Here is a 9,043-nt window from a genome sequence, read left to right on the forward strand (position 1 = left end):
AAGTCAAGAAGTCTCTAGACCAAAACATGACCATGACAAAACATCATTTTCCTTTTCCTTCTTCATTCTGTCAGGCTTAGTTTTTCTACTGAGCCAGCAACAAAAGGCTGCAGCTGTGCCAAAGTGAAGAAAGGGGTTAGGAGACTCTTACTCCTTTCCAAAGTTGGTGGGCAGAGGTCAGGGCAGGAGCAGCAGTACTTCTGTGCTGCCTCATATGAAACTCACATTCCTGGTGAGGAGCTCTTAGGGCTTCCTTGAACTACCATAGCATTATCATCTCCAGGTGGCAATGGGAAAGCTGAGGCTTAGGGCAAATCCATACTAGAAAATTCTTGAGAGAAGCCATGTCCATTGGAGTAAGTAACATGTTTTTTAACCACAGCTTTGCATAAGCATAAGCTTCCTGACATATTCACAAGGCTGGCAGCAGCATCTTGCAGGGTAAGGATATAATAACTTCTTGCAAAGACATTTTTTCACAGCAGAAGCTGCATCTCTACTGGTGAATTTCATGGCTAATAATTCAATATAAGATAGACAAGACCTGGAAGGCATGCGATAATGTGTAAGCAAAAAGAACCAGAGCCATGCTGGTAGAGCAAGAAAATGAACCCAGGCTTCTTCCTCTCAGGTTACAGCAGTGTGCTTTCCTGTGTAAATCACAGTGCTGTCAAGGGAAGGGAGAGACTGATGCTCTAAGTACAGTCAGGAATAAAGCCCTCAGCTCCAAGAGAAGCAGATTGGCCTGTCAGAGCAGCTGAAGGCTGTGAAATATCCTTTACAATATTAAAAAAACTCTTTGGCCACACCAGAGCAGAGTTCAGGTGCAAACCAGCGCATACACGTTGCAGACAACTGGTAAGCCTACACTGCCCACCAGAGTAGCTCCTCTCCCAGGGTGTGATAGCCTGATATTGCAGAATTGCCACTTCCTTCCCAGAGTTTGGGGGGCTTTTTTGAGTGCTCCAACTGATCTCCATACAAAACCAAAGGAAACTCTGGAAACAGATCACTCCCAAAAGGTGTCACGGATGAGGGTTTGTTCCTTATCAGCCCCCATCAACTCTCCAACTCCTAACATCAGCCCTTCTATCACATTCACTTGTTATGAAAATGCCACCCTGATAGTTTTCAATCCATCCCTCAGGTTCTTTCTGATGCTCCAAACAAAAAGAAAGACCCACACAAACCCACACAGAAAAGTAGAGATCACATCTTAGCACCAGAGGAGCTCTAAGAGGACAAGTGTTTCACCATGTGGATACAAGGGAAACCACTGGGCTGTTGCAAGGGAGCAAGCTATGAGCAGCATACCAACAGGCCACTTTTCCTGAGGCCCAGGCATTATTCCAAGGGGTGAATGCATTTAGCATGATAGATGAAGCAGCAAGGGAAAGCACAAAACAGAGACACAGGTAAATCAAGCTGACAGTGCAGATACATCTGTGTACACAAAGACTCCAGGTTAGTAGCAGGCTCCATTCTCCTTGTCAGCTTGCAAACTGCCTGAAGGCAGCTGCCCATGGCACCTACAACCCCACTGGCCTTGCTAAGGCACCACAAGTCCCGCTGGCTACAGAGAGGGCAACTTGGCAGCACACACGGCCACACTCACAGGCTCCACTGCGTAGCAAGCAAGTGGAATTTTCTAGGCAGCTTTGTGCTGTCAGCATAGACAGAGCGCAGAGTTCAGAGCCTGATATCTAATCAGGATAAAAACCTGTTTTCTGAGCAGAACAGTGAGTCTCTGTTCTTTCCAGAGGCTGGGACTGCAAATCACCTACAAAACATGAAAGTTTCTCAATAGCTTTATGTTTAAAAGGCAATTCCAAGACAGGAAGCAAATATTGGCTAAGTAATGACAGTTAATCTGCTGCTTTGGCATTTTCCGCAATATTTGTGTTTGCACATGACCTTGCAGAGACAATGGGGACCTACATTTTTATTCCTAATTGAAGAGTAATTAATACTAAATAAAAGTACTTTCTCTGGATCTGTGTAGAACTCCTAATCTGAAAAAATAACTTAGATTCATTTTCTACATTTTAGAGGCGAGAAACTTTATTTATATGTCATATAGGAAAGTTGCACTTAGGAATTTCCACTTGGGAAAACAGGGAAATAAAAGGAGTTTCTCTTGGTAGAGCTGCACCCTCACCAGTACTTCCTTGTTTGCAGCTGTCCTAGTGGGCAATTCAGGACAAAGTCCCTTCTTTTAGAACAGACCTTGTCTTTGATTTCAGTGGGAGGTACACAAAAAATGCCTTCTCAAAAAGCACACTTATGCCTCCCAGACACCTGTTCAGCAGAGCCTTTCACAGGGCTAACTTATCACTACTTTTATTACAGCACAGATTATCATTATTATTAATTAACAGAGAGATAGGTGATTTATATCATTTGCTCTCTAAAGCTCAACCCAAAGTCAGGGAGTCAAGTATTACTTGATCATGCTTGGTGGTATGAACACGACCTTTTACATCTCAGTTTCCCATCAACATTTAGAAAAGATAGTATTTCCCTGCCTTAGAGCCATGTTTTGCAATCATACACATTAATAAGACTGAGAGGCATTCAACTATTAGAGAACAGGGACCACATTAAACATGCAAAAATGCTGGCCAAGAAAAAGATACTTGTCCCAGTTTATTAGGCCAAAAGCAGGATGAATTGAATGTAGGTTATGTATCTTGGTGGTTCTATCTATCAAGTCAGCATCCACATATATGTTTATCCTAGCTGATGTCACAACATCAGATTCTTTCTGAATTGTTTACTACATTCCCAGGACGGGTGTATGGCCTGCACTTTCTTAAAACAAGAAAATAAAAACCAGTGGCTCCGAAGTGGAATATAACACCTCACTGTGTTAACTTGCCAGAATGGTTCAGACAGCAAGTACTGCACTGCACATTACATTTTGCAAGTCTAATGTAAAAGAATTTCTCCTGTTTGCCTGCAGACGCGATAAGACTCCGAGCCTCGTGGAATCAGCATTTCAGTGCATGTCGTCCAGTACCCTCTATACTGTGGATTTAGCAAAGCTTGCCTAAAGCTTGTTAAATCCCTCCTCCCACCAAACCACGTATTCCTGAAGTTAAGCCAAAAATATGGAGAAAATGTTAATTCAAATTCATCCTATGACACAAGAACATAGCAGCTAATATTCTTTTTATTTTCTGAAGGTGTTTCTTTCTGGAAATAATGAGTCTGGCCTTCTTTCACTATAGGATCATCCTGTAGTGAAATAAGGAGGTTAGGGGGGTCAGCTTTCTTCACTAAGGTGTTGAGGAAAAATTGTCATCATGAAATCCATTTATTTCATGATACCAATGTTCAACATAGACCTGTTTTACTCTGCTAATCCCTTTACAAATTGCTTGCACTTTTTCCCTCTCCAAGTGATTCACATTTTTATGCAATATATTTTGGTGTCATCTATCATAAAGCTCATCTATTTGGAAGACATTATGCAAATACTTTCATTTAATCCCTTTATCAGTAGAATGTCAGGTTAGTGTTTTAAAAAACATCCCTCTGGGCCATGTTCAAAATAAGAAAGTGTATGGGAAAATATTAACACCTAGTTTAAAAAATATGTTGGTAAGGGTGAACCTCCATTTTCTGACACTGTAGGAAAGGGGCATCTTCCTGGAGCAGAATGAGAAACAGAATAGAATTTGCAGAAAGGGTAGATTGATTTGACACAAATCAAATTTCTAAAAAGGCCACAGACACCAACTGGGCTGATTCATCCACCAAAAAAGAAAGAAAAAATTAACCAAAATGTCAAAAAAGAAAGACCATCACTAAGAAAGATATAAGACCACGATAACAGCAGCTGAGATGCCACCAGCCAGAACAACGACAGATTATTAACCACAGATTCTGTGGCTTGGCAGAAGAGTTTTTGTCTCTGAAACAAAGCAATCCAGAGAATCTGGATAATCTGCCTGAGTTCAAAGCCAAAATGCACCAAGAAAGTATAGTCCTGGTCTGGAAGAACAGGAAGACAACAGGCAGAATGGAGAGTGGATGCAAAATGGTAAGAGCATACATGAAAACTGGCATATTTTGTTAGAGAACATCAAAATGCATGAAAAGCAAAATCTAGAAGAGTAGTATAAGGGTGTATATATGAAACACTGACAGCAGTATGAAAATATGCTGGGGTGGTGAGTGAGAATCAATTCCCATTCAAGGATGCTTAAGAAGAAATAATTAATTCTTCAAAAGAAATGAGAGCAAACCCAGAGAATAGTGTATATTCATACAGGATGGCAAAGGAAGGCAGAAGAAAACATCCAGGAGAAGGAGTGTTAGAGGACATTTGCGTAACAAAAGAAGCATACGGCTACCTTGGGATTATGACAGATTTTCATGGACAGCTAGCCACATGTATAAAGGCAGGAGAAACCTGCATGCAAATTTTTTTTAAAGAAGAAGGAATAATTGCTTAACAACAACCTGGGGCAATGACAAGGCAGGGGACATGTTACTGCTGACAACAGAAAACTGCTCCTTCAAAAGGCATCTTAGAAACAGACCTAGCATGACATTGAAAGAAATTATTTACTTTGCTATTATGCTGGGGATAAATAATTTTCAAAAATAAAAGTTGACACACAATTAGAAAAGACCTCAAACTAATAATGGTTTTCTTCTCATCTGAGCAGCTATTTGTTCAGCACTTCAGTACACTGCAGTTCAAACTCCCAGAGTCTTACACTCATTTCTGTCCCTTCCCCTGAAAATGTATCCAGTGAAGAGAATTTTTACTCTCTCAAAAATATTTGTTCTTCATACATATATCCCTGTCCCAAGGAACACAGGAACATGGCCTGAATGTAATCTGAGTCACTAATATGAACCCAAACACTTACTAGCATCTATGTAATAAAGACTTAATACAGAAAGCTCCTTGAAACATCTGTTCCACCACCATATCACAAGTCCCAACAAAAATAAGATCTTTATTCAAAAAAGAAAAAGCCATTCCTCTAATGCCTGCACATGCCTGTGGCTGGTGAATATAAATGCAGCCACTTGGCCAGAGGGAAAAGGTTCCCAGATGCTTTTCACAGCTTTGCACATGGCAGGCAAACTACTGCCTCTGTCAAGTTGCAGAGCAGCACCAGCAGTGCTGGCTGTTTTGTGACCAAGAAATGCGGCTCCAGCCCAGCCTGGAGGTAGCAAGTGTTAGCAACCCCTCTGCACCTCAATATGCAGAGCTAAGGGACAAGAAATAAAGAGAATCTTCTCCCTCACAACAACCCCATGTCTGAAAGCTGTGGCACTCTCCTTTTTACTCCTCCTACTCATCTGGAATCTCAGATCAGGGTTGTCTTGACCAGTCTAAGGAGGTAATGAGAGAAATGTGTTTTCACAATAGTTCTATGAATAGTTGCCTTCCAACAGATACAAAGAGACTCTCTTCCCTCTCTATAGGCCAAACAATGTAAAGTATTCAGTCACACAAAAACATTAATGAACACTTTCTCTTCAATTGACAAAACCTTCTGGGCTTGGCATGGTTGCAAAAAAAGTCCTCCTTCAGGTTTTCATCTTCAGCCAGATATCACAACGAGGACAACATGGAAAATATCTGAGATGAAATAAGAGATGAGGAAACCTATAGACCATCAGCTGGATACAGCTGCAGCCTTGTTTAGCCTTTAGCATAGTGAATATTTTCACATTAATATTAGATATCCCTAAAGAGGCCTGTAGCATGCATTTCAAAGGCCTCTGATCCCAGGCAAGGAGAATATTCTCATCTCTTTCCTGTGGCATGCACACCAAAGTTAAACCAATCCAACACCTACTCACTCACCCTCCTTGGAGCACTGCATCATCATGGCATTATTACAACCAGGATCAAGGTGTGACCATTTTTTCTTCAAACTGCCCAACACTGTGGCACAGACCTGATCTATTCATGTCAGATTGGCTTGGTTATACAAATAGACCAGACCAGCAGCTATTCTCTTGACTAGTCCCTTCATTTCAGCCACATTCATCATTCAGGGAAAAGAAAGCTAACACCCTAATAACACTTGACGCTGGAAAAGCAAGTCATCATTTGGTTTTATAAGCTATTCAAATGTTCTGTTTTGCAGTACCTGTAGACATGGACGTGTGCTCTGGGCTTTGCAATGGACACAATGATACATTCTGACTAGATACATAATTTACATAATGCTAACTGTAAGCAATGCCAAAACAGCCCTGGTTTCCCAGAAATAAATAGATGGACCACACAAGAATGTGCTTCTTGGGCAGCACAAAGGGGAGTCATGCTCAGAGATATTCTCTGCAGCTGATTGACCGAACTGTAAATATAGTGGCATGCTAGATTTCTGCAAACCTCAGGATGGCATAGGCACTGTGTCACCTGCAGCTGCTTTTATGCAACTCAGACTACTTCTCAGAACAAATTAACATACCAGCTCTCAACTTTTCAGACAACTGAAGGAAACAGAGTCACCCAAACAGCCCTGGGAACCCTGGAGCAAGGCAAGCTTTCCTCCAGTAACGCTCACACTAAAACACACACCCTGATTGCTTTCTCCACTGTTGACTACCGCAGACTTTCTGTGGGCTCCAGAGTTTATTAGTCCAATCCATCCTCAGCTGCAGTGGGTTTAAACCAGTCACAGAGAGAGCACAGGTAATGACCCCTCTATTAAGACATTTACTAGGGCAAATGTCTCATTTTCAGTCCTTTGTAATACAGCCAAATTTCAAGTGTCTGAGCTCAGTGCCTGCCTTAATGATTTTTTAAGACTCCAGGGGACCAGAACAATTTTTTGTTGCTGTTGCTTTGAGAACAAGGTTAAAGGAGAACAGGCAGTTCTTCTGAATGCTATTTTTTAGCAGAATTCTGAACAGCCTCGCTGGCATCCAGAGGAATCTGATATTCAAATGAACCTAGAGCAGGGGCTGAAAAACCCTGCCTGTTGACCCCAAGAAAAACCTGATTCCTCTATAGTAAAATATCAAAGACACCATGAAAGATCACCTCTACAAGGAAGAGGAAAGAATATGAGTCTATAGTGCTCAGATCCCAGGTGAGGCACTGAGCCACACCATCTCTCAGGCACCTTGACAAAGTGCTGCACCTCGTTAATGTCACTCCAGCAGTGCCCTATGTTGCATCCATCTTCTGCCCTGCAACAGCTCAGCAACCCCAAAATGAGAGTCAAAAACCCAGAACTGCATCCTCAAGCACATTTCACTTCATAGTCCAGTGTAACTCATGAGTGAATCCAGGTTTGTGCTGAGAGAGTACACTTCTCACTGGAACTTGAATGAGCTGGTGCTTGACATCTGCCACCCTGGCAGGAACTTCTGATGGACCAACTGTGATAGACAGCAGAGAAGCTGGGAAGTGATAACATCTTGAATTGCTATAGGTTGAATTGCACGTGAATGTGAGTTGGAGTGCTCACAAGAGCTTGCAAATGTAATTCAAAACATATGGTATGCTCTCCTGGGCTTGTTTACACCACAAAGCGTGTTTAAACTGAGATAGTGTCAGCTTTGAAGAAAACTAAGTTTTGCCTCCAAATTTGAATAGGCTCTCTTATTTCAAAATAGGTTTAGTCTGAAATAGTTTAAATCCATACCTACTGGAGTTAAGCTAACTTAAAAACAAGACAGTCAGTGGAAGTAGTGCATCTGCCAAGAGAATGCATTGCTGTTAACAGATATAGACAAGCCTAAAGAAATTTCTAAAAACACATATCAAAAACAGGTAAGACTAGAGCATCAGATGAAATTATGGCCAAAAGAAAAGAAGTAGGGAAAAATCAAAGTTGATTTTAAAAAAGGAATTCTAATGATGTTCAGTTATTTAAGCATTAATTTCTAGAACCACACTTCGTGTACCATTCTGAATAGTCAAAACAAATCTGAAAAAAATTAATTTTTTTCCCCACAGATCCAACCTCTGGAATCTGTTTTTTCTTTACAGTCTGGATTTCAGCTTCTCTCTGAAGGTAAATGAGTGTCACACCATAAACTTGACAAGGACCCATCTGCATGTCTATGTATTAAAAACTCAGTCCTCTTCCCATTAGACTCACAACGGCTGTTTTAGCAGTACAGCAGCTAATTTCCCATAGCCTGTGGAAGTTTGCCATTGGGTTTGAAATTTCCTGCCAGTTTGTGACAGTATTTATGCAGCTCTATCATTATGATATCACCAGGAGTCTGAAACAATAGTAAAATGTATTTACACAGAAACACACTTTACCTTGTTTCCTCAAAAATACACATTATATCAAAATAGTTCAATTAGTCCACAAGAAAATGATTTTATCTTCCATCATGAATGATTCTGTGCATTCCTTTATAATAATCATAAATTAATCCTCTATATTTTTCATCAGCAGTTTTTAAAGAACAGCATTAGCATCCTAGTCAACTAGGATCTCAGTTCTGATCTCTTCAGTTGTTTAATTAAAAAGATCTTCATCCTTCTTATATATTAAGTTATAGACTCAAAATGAAAGTAGAAAGTCTGCCCCTCCTTTAAAATGCAATTAAAGTTTCTCAACTCATTAGTTTTCATTTTAATTGAAGTAACATTGCTCCCTGGGTTGTTTAAAAACAGGAATGAAACATCCATCCATCTTCTTACACCACTTGTTCAGTTTCTGCCCATCTGGACTCTGTTCTCATTATCAGAGGCATGTCAACAGAGCTTGCTCAGTGCAAGTCTGGGGAGAAAGGAGAAAAACTCTACCATTTTTATACACCAAGACAAGCTGAAATCTGAGAGGCAAGTCATGGCCATTCTTGGCATGACATTTACACAGGTTCTGCCTCCAACTGTCCCCTGCACCACTCTGCTGGCAGTACCAACATGGCAACACAGCAGAAAATGTGACCCTCTCCAAGTCTTCTGTGCTCATATCTCAGCATCTCAGCTTAAATGGCTGGAGGAGGCAGAGTCTGCATGCAGGATGGGTTACCCTTTTCTTGCTGCCTCTTTGGTTTGGAGGGGGGAAGGAGAGCCTCAGGCAGGATCAGGAGTGAA

Source organism: Melospiza georgiana, chromosome 2 (genome assembly GCF_028018845.1).
Source record: "Melospiza georgiana isolate bMelGeo1 chromosome 2, bMelGeo1.pri, whole genome shotgun sequence".
NCBI lineage: Eukaryota > Metazoa > Chordata > Aves > Passeriformes > Passerellidae > Melospiza > Melospiza georgiana.